This window comes from Staurois parvus, unplaced genomic scaffold (genome assembly GCF_062004578.1).
Source record: "Staurois parvus isolate SC_StPar_1 unplaced genomic scaffold, SC_StPar_1.0 ptg001066l, whole genome shotgun sequence".
NCBI classification, from domain to species: Eukaryota; Metazoa; Chordata; class Amphibia; order Anura; family Ranidae; genus Staurois; species Staurois parvus.
The window spans coordinates 2,693,094-2,706,750 of NW_028318862.1; the positions used below are offsets into that span (position 1 = coordinate 2,693,094).

The 13,657-nt window shown below is 43.6% G+C and overlaps 1 protein-coding gene across 1 annotated transcript in view; it reads right to left on the reverse strand.

The window, feature by feature from the left end:
* DISP3 (dispatched RND transporter family member 3) overlaps positions 1–11,062 on the reverse strand; it is a 205,456-nt gene extending 194,394 nt beyond the window's left edge. Inside the window, exon 1 of the mRNA XM_089658398.1 lies at positions 10,684–11,062. The gene's annotated coding sequence lies outside the window, so the exon portion shown is untranslated. The remainder of the gene's footprint in view (positions 1–10,683) is intronic.
* Positions 11,063–13,657: the final 2,595 nt, after the last annotated feature.

Genomic DNA, 13,657 nt, shown 5'->3' on the forward strand with positions numbered 1-13,657 from the left:
AGCACTTTCTGCCTGTTTTTTTTTTTTTTTTGGCCATGTCGCTGGGCTGCCCCCTCTAGCAACCAATGATGTTCTTTCTTGCCAGAAAGTAGAAACAAGGACTTCCAGGCTGAACCAGGTTTCTGTGGGCTGTGCAGAACATATGCTAAGGTAAGTACTAACTTCTTCTACAAGAGGTCCCAAGCTCAGTCTCAGATTTATGTTTTATATTATGGTGAATGCAAAGAAGGAAGAGAGGCTCCAAAGTGGGCTGCAGAGTCAGAACCTATGGTGGCATTCACTTAGAGATAGAGGTTAGCAGCTGACCTGACTCCACCTACAACTGTTATATTACTCCTAAGTGGACCTACCCTTTAGACATTCTTATAAAAGAAGTTACAGTTGGATATACAGCAACAACTTACAAAGCCATACACAACTCTGCCCCCAGCTACATCACCAACCTGGTCTAAAAATATCAACCAAACCGCTCGCTTCAATTCTCGCAAGACCTTCTGCTCTCTAGTTCCCGTGTCATCTCCTCCCATGCTCGCCTCCAGGACTTCTCCCGAGCTTCTCCCATCTTATGGAACTCCCTACCCCAATCTGTCTGGCTATCTCCTAATCTATCCACCTTTAGATGATCCCTGAAAACCTTGGTCTTTAAAGAAGCCTATCCTGCTTCTACCTAGTAAACTGCCATTTATTTCCTCCATCAGCTCATCCCCCCCCACAGCTATTACCTTTTGTATCATTCAACCCTTCCTCCTAGATTGTAAGCTCTGATGAGCCGGGCCCTCTGTGTCCTCTTGTACCAAATAGTATTGTAACTGTAATGTCTACCTTCATTTTGTAAAGTGCTGCGCAAACTGTTGGCGCTATATAAATCCTGTATAATAATAATAATATAATCCTGTTTTGTGGTAATTTAAAAAAAATTTACAATTTTACTTAAAACTAACATAGGTACCTGAATCTGTCTGTCAGTTAGCTTCCTCCGAATTCCTGTTTAGCAGGACACCTATTGGGAGAGTGGGGCTCAGTCATTTGAAGCAGTCAGGCTCAATTGTGTTCAATAGGCATGCTAGCTCAGGGCTCCATTCACACCTATAGAGTCTGCTTTTTTGTCCGTTTTGCAGTGCTTTTCGCCATTGATTTTGCATTTTTCTACACGCGTTTGTGACGTGTTTTGATGTGTTTTTGATGCATTTTACCAAGTTTCGCGTTTTGTGCCGCTTTTTTTTTTTGTTAAAGTGGATTTGTTTTTCTTGCTGAGCAGAATAAAAAATGTAAAACACGGCAAAAATGTGGCAAAAACACACTACCCTGCATTTCAGCAGCTTCTCCATTGTACTATATTGAAGCAAAAATGCTGCTTTTTGCTTCTAAAAAGGTCCCTGACCCTTTCTAAAAAGCAGCAGCTCAAAAAAGCATCGATGTGAACACGTTCCATATGAAACCATGTTAAATGGACTGTAGTGCGTTAAAAAATGCATTGGTGCAAATGGAGCCTAATACCGGGCTCTTGACGATTGGGGAAAACCGCAGAGCAAGCAGAGTGATGACTTCAAGTGTGTGCAGGTGGTCCCTCACTGTTCATTCAGCAGACTCAGCGAGCAAGATGAAGGGTGTTTAACAGCGTGGCTATGCTGCGTTTGTGCCTGGATCACAAGACTGGCTGAGCAGGATTGTAAATTTTTTCTCATGTAATAAAGAGTACACATGTGTTGAGATGTCTGCCTAAAGTAGATGTAAACCTTACCTAAATGTCACTTACGGGTCCATTTATAATGCACAAAAAATGCATTGGTGTGAACAGAGCCTAATACCGGGCTCTTGTTGATTGGGGAAAACAGCAGGCCAAGCAGAGTGATGACTTCAAATGTGTGCAGGTGGTCCCTGACTGCTTATTCAGCAGACTCAGCAAGCAAGATGAAGTGTGTTTAACAGCCTGGCTATTCTGTGCGTGTGCCTGGATCACAAGACTGGCTGAGCAGGATTGTAAATCTTTTGTCATGTAATAAAGAGTACACGTGTTGAAATGTCTGCCTAAAGTAGATGTAAACCTTACCTAAATGTCACTTACAGGTCCATTTATAATGCAGTGAATGCGACTTTCATCAAACCTTTTCTGGTGAAGAATCAATCTTTGTCATTTAAAACTCATAGATGTGGAAGATTGGCCTGCTGGAAATATCAGATTCTCTCCTTTCTAAGTATGTCTCTAGTTGGCTAAAGCACTGTGTATCATAAACAATTGTCATTTTAGGTAAGAAAAGAAAAAAAAAAGAAATCCTTATTTTTTCCTTTTTTTCTTTTCTTTGTCACATCTCAATATTGCTGATCACCTGCAGCCTCCATGCAGCCACATTCTGGCTACATGTACTCCAGTGATTGCTGCGTGGCATGTGTTGAATCGGCCATTTGTAGCCTCCATCAGAAGCCTGTGTGACAGGGAGACAAGGCAAGAACACAACACATAGACAGGATTGTCAACTGACAACTCATGGGGCCCCCCGGGCAATAGGGGATCATGGGGCCCCCCGGGCAACAGGGGATCATGGGGCTCCCCGGGCAATAGGGGATCATGGGGCCCCCGGGCAACAGGGGATCATGGGGCTCCCCGGGCAATAGGGGATCATGGGGCCCCCGGGCAATAGGGGATCATGGGGCCCCTGTGTCCTTGCCCAAACTCAAAAACGTCTATGAAAAAGGTACCAGGGGCATCTCATGGGGCCCCCTACTGACCCCGGGCCCTCGGGCAGTGCCTGAGTTTCCAAATGGTCAGTGCGCCCCTTTTTGTCACCCTATAACTAGGAAGTGCCTGAACAAGGACCTTCATGGCAGGATCAACAGGGATTGTTTTATTGAAAGCTGTAAAAATCTAAAAATACAGAAAATGACATTTGAATTGAGAAATGACAGGTTAAAGATTATATGAGGTTTTACTGGTTCACATCCACTTTAGGCTGCTTTCACACTGCTGCAAAAACGCAGTACAAAATGCATATGCATGGCTTTATTGTTCTGCCTACCATCCTGACTACCTTACTAATGTATTTAACTTTTATGTTCTACATAACTGTACCTTTTACGACTGAATATTACAGATGTACCTTTTTTCTGTTGTATGTTATACCGTATGCTGTTAAACTGTTTTTGCAGCCTATTTCTTAATAAATAAAAATCGTTTGTAAAAAAAAAAAAAAAAATGCATATGCGTTTTTGTAATAAACAAACAAATTGCACTAGTGAAAAAAGAAAAATTAAATTTAAAGTAAAAAATATCACACAGTTATTGTCATAAGGAAGAAAGAAATTGTCCCATAAATAATAAACATAAAAAAAGTCCCAAAAAATATATATAACTCTGCAATAATATAATTGGTGAAAAAACGAAATCCACCAAAAGTGTCAATCCCCCACCAAATGAAATGAATAAACTCACCAGAGCTATATGCTGATAATAATATAAATCATTCATTCATTCATTCATTCATTCCAGGTACTTATATAGCGCCATCAATTTACACAGCGCTTTACATATATATTGTACATTCACATCAGTCCCTAACCCTCAAGGGGTGTACAATCTAAGGTCCCTAACTCACATTCATACATACACATACTAGGGCCAAATTAGACAGGGAGCATATTAACCTACCAGCATGTCTTTGGAATGTGGGAGGAAACCGGAGTACCCGGAGGAAACCCACGCAGGCACAGGGAGAACATGCAAACTCCAGGCAGGTGGTGCCGTGGCTGAGATTCGAACCAACGACCCTAGTACTGCCAGGCGGAAGTGCTAACCATTTAACCACTGTGCTGCCCACATAAATCAGCATAAAACGCTTTTTGCTCTGGGAGCGATGATCTGCAGACTGATGAGGCAATGCTTGACTAGGAAATCGATATCCAGGGAGCAATACTCAATAGGATGCCGGGTCGGACTGACCATTTGGAAACTCTGGCACTGCCCGAGGGCCTGGGGTCAGTAGGGGGCCCCATGAGATGCCCCTGGTACCTTTTTCATAGGCTCTTTTCAGTTTGGGCAAGGATACAGGGGCCCCATGATCCCCTATTGCCCGGGGGCCCCATGAGTTGTCAGGCCGCCCCTGATAGGATGTACCACTAAAAAGATCCACTTCTTATAGACACCACCATATCCATAGAATGTTGGACCAGCCACTCGGAAAGAAAACAGAAGCTCATGGTGCAGTATCTCGTAAAATCTCACTTTTTAATAAAACATATCAGACTTACAAAAAATGGTGCCCCAGCCGACACCAGCATCAACAGTATAATCAGATCCCATAAAACGAACCCGGCCGCCTTGCCCATGCGCCGCAACGACCGCTGGGAACGTAATGACGTCACATCAATCAAGCCCCGCCCTACGCGATTTTGTCATGTTTCTGGTATTTTCTGAGTGCCTATTACCCAGCATGCATCTGTGAAACTTGGACATGTGACTCAAAAAACGCACCAAAAACACAACATTTTTGATACATTTATTATTATTATTATACAGTATTTATATAGCGCCAAAGGGTTTGCTCAGCGCTGTACAGAACATGAGACAATACAGTAACAATACAATACACGAGGGGTTCGAGGGCCCTGCTCCTTGGAGCTTACAATCTAGGAGGGAGGGGATAGTGGTACAGGAGGAAGTGGCTGTGGGGGATGGAGTGGCAGGAGGAGTGGAGGAGGTCAGCTGTTAGGTGAGGGCAGGGTAGGCTTCCCTGAAGAGATGGGTTTTCAGGGTGCACCTGAAGGTGAGAAGGGTAGGTGACAGTCTGATGGATTGGGGTAGGGAGTTCCAGAGGATGGGGGAAGTCCTGGAGAAGTCCTGCAGTCGGGCGTGGGAGGAGGAGACCAGGGAGCTTCCTATTCATGATGCGCTTCCTATTCATTTCATTGAGGGACCTGCATTTTTGATGTGGTTTACAAAACTGCACCAAAGATGCAGCTTGCAGGACTTTTTAAAATGCATTGCAGCCACAGCACAGTGGTGTGAAGGGTCCCATAGGAATTAAAGGAATTGCATTTTTTGATGCGTTTTTAGCATGGTAAAATCACAGCAAAAAACGCATCAGTGCGAAAGCAACCTTAGGGGCCAAAATGTCCCCCCCACACACACAGCTGTTCTACCAAGTGACTTCCCATGTCCTTGTCTGATGGCCACTTTCTCTTTCTGGTCCCAATACAGAAGTCCAATCTGCTCAGAAAGCCTATCCGGTGCAAGAAAACGACACCTGCCCAATGATGCTACTGTTGGTCCTTCAGGGTAGCTCAAAGCTCCCAACTGTTTGTGATTTGGAACCAGATCCCTCTATCCCTCATTACTCTTCCAGGTACGAGGTATAGGCGTCTACAAAAAAAAAAAAATACACTATAGGAGTGTATTTATTAAAAAAAATGCAGTGCTATTCATCCTGCAACACTGCATGTACATTTATTCTTTTCAATTGCAAATATTACGATTCAATTTTCTCTACAGGTCGATAGTTATTCATTCTTACACAGTACAGCGAAGCAGAAAAAAACTGCATCAGGGCTACTAGATGGAGTTGGGGATCATAATAAATAGGTATATGATCATCAGCTCCATCTAGTGGCCATAATGCAGTATTTTCCTGATTTATTCTTTATAAATGAATAGCATTCAACCTGGAGAGAGAATAGTCTAATAACGTTTGATTTTGTCCACATTCGCCTAGAAATGAATGCACGTGCAATTTCGCTGGATGAATATACCCCTATGTAAGTACCAAAAGTGTCAGACTGTCCTAAACCTCTTATACTATCCCCAAATTATTTTATTTACTTTTATTTATTTATTTCAGGTACTTCTATAGCTCTGTCAATTTATGCAGCGCTTTACATATATATATATTGTACATTCACATCAGTCCCTGACCCTCAAGGGGTGTACAATCTAAGGTCCCTAACTTACATACACATACTAGAGCCAATTTAGACAGGACACAATTAACCTTCCATGTCTTTGGAGTGTGGGAGGAAACCAGAGTAGCTGGAGAAAACCCACACAGGCACAGGGAGAACATGCAAACTCCAGGCAGGTGATGCTGTGGTTGGGATTTGAACCAACGACCCTAGTGCTGCCAGGAGATGCTGTGGTTGGGAGTTGAACCAGCGACCCTAGTGCTGCCAGGAGATGCCGTGGTTGGGATTTGAACCAATGGCCCTAGTGCTGCCAGGTGATCCCGTAGTTGGGATTTGAACCAATGACCCTAGTACTGCCAGGTGATGCCGTGGTTGGGATTTGAACCAATGACCCTAGTACTGCCAGGTGATGCAGTGGTTGGGAGTTGAACCAAGTACTGCCAAGTGATGCTGCAGTTGGGATTTAAACCAACGATCCTAGTGCTGCCAGGAGATGCTGTGGTTGGGAGTTGACCCAATGACCCTAGTGCTGCCAGGTGATGCTGTGGTTGGGAGTTGAACCAACGACCCTAGTGCTGCCAGGAGATGCTGTGGTTGGGATTTGAACCAAGGACCCTAGTGCTGCCAGGAGATGCTGTGGTTGGGATTTGAACCAACGACCCTAGTGCTGCCAGGTGATGCTGTGGTTAGGATTTGAACCAACGACCCTAGTGCTGCCAGGTGATGCTGTGGTTAGGATTTGAACCAACGACCCTAGTGCTGCCAGGTGATGACGTGGTTAAGAGTTGAACCAATGACCCTAGTGCTGCCAGGTGATGACGTGGTTAAGAGTTGAACCAATGACCCTAGTGCTGCCAGGTGATGACGTGGTTAGGATTTGAACCAACGACCCTAGTGCTGCCAGGTGATGACGTGGTTAGGATTTGAACCAACGACCCTAGTGCTGCCAGGAGATGCTGTGGTTGGGATTTGAACCAACGACCCTAGTGCTGCCAGGTGATGCTGTGGTTGGGATTTAAACCAACGACCCTAGTGCTGCCAGGTGATGCTGTGGTTGCAATTTGAACCAACGACCCTAGTGCTGCCAGGTGATGCCGTGGTTGAGAGTTGAACCAATGACCCTAGTGCTGCCAGGTGATGACGTGGTTAGGATTTGAACCAACGACCCTAGTGCTGCCAGGAGATGCCGTGGTTGGGAGTTGAACCAATGACCCTAGTGCTGCCAGGTGATGTCGTGGTTGGGATTTGAAACAACGACCCTAGTACTGCCAGGTGATGTCATGGTTGGGATTTGAAACAACGACCCTAGTGCTGCCAGGTGATGCCGTGGTTGGGATTTGAACCAACGACCCTAGTACTGCCAGGTGGAAGTGCTAACCATTTAGCCCGAATTATTGGATATTAGTATTATTATAGGTAATTACATGTGGGTTTAATCAATTATTCATTCTTTATGCACCATGTCTCTGGGGGTGTAGCAGGGGGTATGCCCTTTGACTACAAAAGATGTAATTATTGGGTGCAGTGAGATCTCAAGTCTTCTGGGATCTGTAGTCCATGAACTGCATGTATTCCATGCATAGAATTGAGGGATTTAGGGTTCTTTAGGACTTCTAGTGCCTCCAAAGCAAAGCCTGCAGAGTTATGTACATTTCACATAACTGGTGAACTGCAATGGACCCTTTGCAAGCAATGCTGAGCCTTGTAGTCCTCCAACCGCCACTACAGGAAATATAATTCACCAGATGTCAGCTTTAGTTGTAATCTCATTTAAAACCAGAAGCAATTGCAGATCTGAATTACAACGATCCATAAAAATAGTACTTAAAGGGCATTAACAAAACTCAGCACTCAAGCAGTCAAGATTAATAATGAGGCGACGGAGTCCAGTAACCCACATCAACAAATCTGATTATATATTTCATCAATTTAGCAGTCAACTCAACGTGTGTCTGTTCATACATAGCTCTTCCTGACTAGCTGAGCCTCAAAGGGGCCTTAAAGGGGAGGGCAAGAGGGCCACTTGCCCAGGGCGCACAAAAAAAAAAGGGGAGGTACAATATAACAAACAAACATAATTAAAAATGCCCTTGAGATCTGTGCCTGACACCCACAATCCAATCCAATTCCTAACAATTACTGGATTTTATCGTAACTGCCATTGTCTTGAGTACATGCTTGCAGAAACGATTAATCATTTTTTATTTTTTTTTATGGTTGAACTGGATGGACTTTTGTCTTTACTTCAGCCAGACTAACTATGTAATTATGTATATAGAAAAATTGAGAGTAACCTCATTTATATTTGCAAGAATCCCTAATTACGACTATCTGTATTCTTTTATATTTTAATTTTTTTTTTTTTAAATTAAAAAAAATTCCCAACAGCAATAGATAAGCCTACATAGAACTCTCCATCCTTTTGCTTGTTATCACCAGAGATAAGTATGCAAACTATCAGGATTTAATAGCACTCAGTAATTATTAATCACAGCCCAAAGCTGATTCGCTAACTGCCATTTTTTTTGTCTAAATTATTATCAATAAATGCAAGATTTTATTTTTTCTTTTTTTTTTCCTTTTTTTTTTTTTCTTTTTTTTTCCTTTCTTTTTTTTTTTTTTTGTTAAGATTTTAGGACAAAGGATTTGGTTGCAGCCACTGGGGGGGAACAGGACAAAGGGACTGAACATGTGCACGGCTCAACAGTGCTAGGCGCCTGGCACGGAGTCGAGTCTGGGAAGTTGGTGTTAATTGCACAGGCTAAAATGTGATTAAGAGGGTAATGACTGAGAGGTAGTCAAAAAACACACTGGAAGTACATTAATATGCATGTCACTCTGCATAGAAAATACAAGCTCTGCATTCTCTGTATATAAAACTAATACAGATGCGATTGCATAATGGGGGCAAATAGTTTATTAAGCTGGGAGTGCTGGAGGGGGCATACCGCTTTGCCAGTTTAGGGCCACAAAAAAAAAAAAAAAAAACACTATTATTGATAGGTTTAATCCTAAGTAGCGGCTAATTGCAGAATTTTCAGGAGGAGGAACAATACTGTGAAAAGATCAAGCTTTTTCCCCGAACGTAACTCGCTGTCATTACAATTTCTGATAAACACATTTCTGCTCCGGTGCTCGTGCTGGCTGCCAGCTCAATACGAGGGCACTGCCAAACCGGAGTGGATTTTCTGGGCACTGATTCGGAATGATTGACCTGTTATGATTGGGGGAAACTCACGCGGAGCTTTAAAAGGGTCAGCAATGCAAGAAAAAAAAAAAAGAACGCAGAGCTTTAAAGAAAAAAAATTGCAATAAAAAAATGCATTTATTCAACGGCATGTCGGGAGTCTTCGAGTCATAAGAACTAAAATCGGTTAAAGCAGTCACGTGTTTATTCCAATACCGGCGGGCTGCCAGGCAAGGGGTTAACCCTGCTTATTGGACTGCAGGTCTTCCCCACATTTGTCTCCGAGATGACGCCCCCTATAGACAGAACCCCTTCACTGCACCACCCATGTGCTAGCCCAGACAAAAGGACCTGACCTTTGCAACGGTCCAAACTTCCCCTAGGACAGCTACACCGAGTGTGCTAAGCTTGCCAACATGTAGCTTGGCACCAACCTGTTATAAGCCCATAGGCACACGGGTAGAGGTATATATTTAATAAGGTACAATGGTATGACTAGTCCAGTGACCCATAGCAACATTTAGTTTGCCAACATTACGTTTGGTGCCAACCTGCTATAAGCCCATAGGCACACAGGTAAAGGTATATATTTAATAAGGTACAATGAAGAGTAACGATGGTATGACTAGTCCAGTGACCCATAGCAACATTTAGTTTGCCAACATTACGTTTGGTGCCAACCTGCTATAAGCCCATAGGCACACAGGTAAAGGTATATATTTAATAAGGTACAATGAAGAGTAACGATGGTATGACTAGTCCAGTGACCCATAGCAACATTTAGTTTGCCAACATTTAGTTTGGTGCCAACCTGCTATAAGCCCATAGGCACACGGGTAGAGGTGTATATTTAATAAGGTACAATGGAGAGTAAGAATGGTATGACTAGTCCAGTGACCCATAGCAACATTTAGTTTGCCAATATTTAGTTTGGCGCCAACCTGTTATAAGCCCATAGGCACACGGGTAGAGGTGTATATTTAATAAGGTACAATGAAGAGTAACAATGGTATGACTAGTCCAGTGACCCATAGCAACATTTAGTTTGGCGCCAACCTGTTATAAGCCCATAGGCACATGTGTAGAGGTGTATATTTAATAAGGTACAATGAAGAGTAAGGATGGTATGACTAGTCCAGTGACCCATAGCAACATTTAGTTTGCCAACATTTAGTTTGCTGCCAACCTGTTATAAGCCCATAGGCACAGGGGTAGAGGTGTATATTTAATAAGGTACAATGGAGAGTAAGGATGGTATGACTAGTCCAGTGACCCATAGCAACTAGTCAGAACAATGACACACTGAGACTGATTGGCTGCAATGGGGAAGAGCAAACTGTATGTAGCTCTTTGTTTAATAGCTCCTTCATCCTAGCTTGGTATTTCAGTTGACCAGAATTTAATTTGGGCAACTTCATGAACCCTTCCAAATGGAACCCCGTCTTGCCTAGAGATGGGGAAAGTAAGCTGGAAACAGGTACTTTTGCTAGGGAAGATGTAGCGAATTGTCGGGGTCCCTGTACATTCCGTATTCCATGCCGTCAGCTGTGATTTATCTCATGCAACCCTCCGACCCACCCAACCATCAGACACCCCCCTGTTCTTACCAAGGGCTGGGTTCGCTGTGGATGCTGGAGATTGGTACCCTGCCGGAGAGGAGGTGGTGGATTGCCAGGCTTCCCTGCTCACTCCTTCTTCTTCTCTGTGCTCAGCTTCCCAGCTCACATCCTTTTATGTGGCGCTCTTCTTTGTTTTGATACAGGCTGCTACCACTGATATGGATGACAGAGGGGACGAGGCTGTCTCCTCCTGCTCCTCGGTGGCATCTGTAAAGGAGGAAGGATTCCCAGGCACTTGTCTCGGCAATCTCCTGCACACTGGCAGAGGATGCTGGAACAGAAGAGCTGAGGACAAGCAATGGCTTGCAGCTGTTCTTCCCTCCCTGCGCTCCCCAACGCTTGGTACAAGCCCTATATATTCTGCTGCTGGAACCACAGCTGGCACAAGAGTCTGGGCTTGACGAGCAATTGCAGGGCATGTAGAAAGGAAAAGGAAGGTGGGGGGGGGATCTTAGATCACAGCAAACCCCATACCCTGCATGGGCACAGAGCCCAGACTGGAGGGGGTGACAGTGACAAGAATTTGGCTGCGTTTCTTTTTCTTCATCAGAGACACAGAAAGTCTGTGAAAAACACACAGCATCAGTTCAGGAACAACCAGCGCTTGTGTGTTTGTTTTTCATCTCAGGATGGATCTGTACGTGTCATTCACCTAGCCCACCGAATGCCTTGATCAATAAATAATCATTTTAATATTAGGTGTCAGTAATTGCATTTTAATAGAGAAAGTGTTTTTATAGAGCAACACGAAAAGTATATACAAATGCCAATATAAAAAACAATAATATATTATATTTTTTTTTTCAAAGAATAACCCTTAAAAGTATACATAAACAATAGCCATAGTATTAGTAACAATATTTTTTTATTATTATTATTATTATTATTATTATTGCAATACAACACAAAAAGGATACAAAAAAGCAAAAGGAAAAGTAAACTATTATATTAATATATGTTTAAATAAAAACCCTAAAAATACGCCCTACGAATAAAATTCAAAATACTAACAACTTACAAAGCCATCCACAACTCTACCCCCAGCTACATCACCAACCTGGTCTCAAAATACCAACCAAACCGCTCTCTTCAATCCTCCCAAGACCTTCTGCTCTCTAGTTCCCGTGTCACCTCCTCCCATGCTCCCTAAAAATATGCCCAATGAATAAAATTAAAAATACTAACAACAACTTACAAAGCCATCCACAGCTCTGCCCCCAGCTACATCACCAACCTGCTCTCAGAATATCAACCAAACCGCTCTCTTCGATCTTCTCAAGACCTTCTTCTCCCTAATTCCCGTGTTACCTCCTCCCATGCTCGCCTCCAGGACTTCTCCTGAGCTTCTCCCATCCTATGGAACTCCCTACCCCAATCTGTCCGGCTGTCTCCTAATCTATCCACCTTTAGATGATCCCTGAAAACCTTTCTCTTTAAGGCTCCATGTACACGGGACACTTCTGAACAATGGAAACTGACTGCTGGAAAACGTAGGTTAAAAAACATCTGTTTAGCCGCATTTGCATAACACGTTTATGAGCGTTTGCGTTTAGAAGCATTTTTATAAGATAACCTCAGGAGATCTTCCAAAATGCCCAGAATGCACCGAAAAACAGTAAAAAATTAACTATTTCAGACATTTTGAAAGCAATAGAGAGAGCAGAAAGAGAGAGCAGTATTTGTTAAGATTAGCTTTTTTTGTGGTGTTTGGATGTGTTCCGGCTCATTTCTGTGCAGATATTATTGCAGCCGTGTCTAACATATTTTCTTTCATGCGAAACCTAAAAGTACGGTGTACCGGGTCCATCTGAGTACCGGGAAAATGCTTTGCATGCATTTTTCATGATGAAAAATGGCTCTGGACAGCATCTGGAAATGGAAGAGTTAAAAAATTTTCCAAACGCAAACGCTTATAAACACAGTTAGCCGCGTTTACAAGCATTTGGCGTTTGAAACGCTGATAAAATCTACTCCTGGACGCAAGTTTGGTGAGTTCAAAAAAACGACTGTAAACTCAACTGCCAAAAAAACGACTGTAAATGACGATGTGTACATGGACACATAGGAAAACATTAGGGAGAGTTCAGGGGCTGCTGAAAAAACCGCTGAACAGCTCCTAAACGTGAGTTTATTAGCTGCAGTGTACATGGAGCCTAAAGAAGTCTATCCTGTATCTAGTAAACTGCCATTTATTTCCTCCATCAGTTCATGACTATTGCACCAGAGGTAGGCTTGTCCACTCCCACTACCACCATTACCGATCCGTACCAACCCCCCCCACCTTAACCAATTATACTTACAAAAAACATGACACCGCTTTTGGAGTAAAATGGCCAACACGGCCTTTTATTAACAACTCAAATTTACATACACTAACCATTCCTTATAACAGAAACCAAAGAATTGTTGTTGGTCTTCGAAGTCACCCCCAAACAATCTGAAATGCACCTGCGGACAACCATATACACTAGGCCTCCAGCCGCAACCAACCAGCTCGGAGACAACCATACCGTCCGCAGTGCAGCACCACCACCTTCCAGTTAAACCTTGGTTAACTGGGAATGTCCCCATACCACCGATGGGCCCCACACCATTGTTTTTACCTTCCAAGATGAGAACCACCTCCAAAGACCAACAACCGCCCATGAACCAACATAACAACCCTCTCCCTGGGAGGGACCCGATACCCAACAAAACAGGGAGGGCCGGAGGGAAGCTCTTTTCCCTCCTAACGTCCTAACATCCAGCTCCAACTTTCGCCCCCTCAACAGAACCCCCACCCTAAGGTGCAGCAGACCCCACCTACACTTTCAACCTCTGCCAACCAGATCCCCCACTATCACATACCAACCCCCTGGAGCTAACTTTAACCCTTTCCGTTCCTCCTTCACCACTCTGGGCCTAGTCATGCATGCCCTGCGCTATTTCCTTTCTTTATTCCCGCTACGGGCATTTCTTTCCC